Here is a 1,337-nt window from a genome sequence, read left to right on the forward strand (position 1 = left end):
CAATATCGATGGCCATTACGTGAGATTGGGTCTTTACTTCGGGATTCTTCGGGGACAGTTTTTCATGAACTAGAGTGGCTAGTTGACCAAATTGTACTTCAAGGTTGTGGATGGAGGCTTGATGATTCTTTATCAAAGTTTTTTATTCCATAATAGCAGAATCAGTGGCATCATGTCTCTTTTCCGAAGCTTCCATAAACTTCATCAAAATGGTCTCTAGGTCGGGTTTCTTCTCGGCTGGTGGCTGCACCTTCTGATAAAGGCCTCGACCTGTCTGCCTATACTTCTCTTCTCTTTTCTTCTTATACTCTTCATATGGCAGCCACTCCTTCTTCGGTTTCCTCCAGTCCTTATCGAATTTAGCCCCACTAGAGTAGCACACTTGAGCTTTTCTATTCCCAAACTCATCTACATTGCAGTCCTTGGTCAAGTGTGGACCACTGCATCTCTCGCAACCCACTCTTATGGCATGTACTGACTGGTCCATTTGTGTTATCCTTCGATCCATATTATTTAGCATGGCCATTACAGATGCTATTTCTTCAGTTTGGGCCCCTCATCTGCCTTTGATTCCATCTTGCCTAGGGTTGTGGTATTCGCGAGAATGCTTCGCGAATTCTTCAATTAGCTCCTTGACCTCCCTTGGATTTTTCTTTGTCAAAGGTCCTTGAGAATCAAGGAGTTGTCTTGTCATCACGTTGACCCCATCATAAAAGATTGACATCTCTTGCTGCACATTTAGATCATGCTGAGGGCAATTTCTGAGCAAGCCCTTGTACCGCTCCCACGCTTCGTATAATGACTCCCCCAGCTGTTGCTCAAAGTTGGCTATTGCCTTCTTGAGTTTGGCTATCTTGAATTGCAGGCAAAACTGGTCCAGGAATTGCTCACGCATTTGAGCCCAAGTGGTGATTGTACCTGGTGGGAGTGATTTTAACCACTCCTTAGCAGCTCCTTTGAAAGTGATGGGAAGCATCCTAAGCAAGACTGTGTTTCTGTTGACATTTGGGATACTGAAGTAATCCGCAATGTCGTTGACTTCATCTAGATGCTTAAAAGCATCCTCATGATCTTTACCGAAAAATGGGATGTCCTTCAGTGCAGTCAATATGTGTCCCTTCAGCTCGAATGTGGCAGTGGCCGGTATTGCGGGTTGGACTAAACTGGGACCCACATCTTCTCGGATCCGCTTCTTGTAAGCTCCCATGGAAATTTCTTCAATTGCTTCCATCTCGTTCCTTGGCTCGTTCTCGGGTTCGCTCGTGTGTTCTTCAAATTCCGGCTCGGTATCGCTTTCGGACTCGGTTTGGACGGGCGTATGATCCAAATGCTCAAGA

General features: G+C 45.5%; 1 non-coding gene across 1 annotated transcript; it reads left to right on the forward strand.

The window, feature by feature from the left end:
• Positions 1-740: 740 nt before the first annotated feature.
• LOC145055907 (small nucleolar RNA R71) lies at positions 741-847 on the forward strand. The gene has a single exon (XR_013685454.1). It is a non-coding gene; the product is annotated as a small nucleolar RNA R71 (small nucleolar RNA).
• Positions 848-1,337: the final 490 nt, after the last annotated feature.

The sequence above is a fragment of the Lactuca serriola genome, chromosome 5 (genome assembly GCF_051521515.1).
Source record: "Lactuca serriola cultivar US96UC23 chromosome 5, Lser_US96UC23_V15, whole genome shotgun sequence".
Classification (NCBI taxonomy): domain Eukaryota; kingdom Viridiplantae; phylum Streptophyta; class Magnoliopsida; order Asterales; family Asteraceae; genus Lactuca; species Lactuca serriola.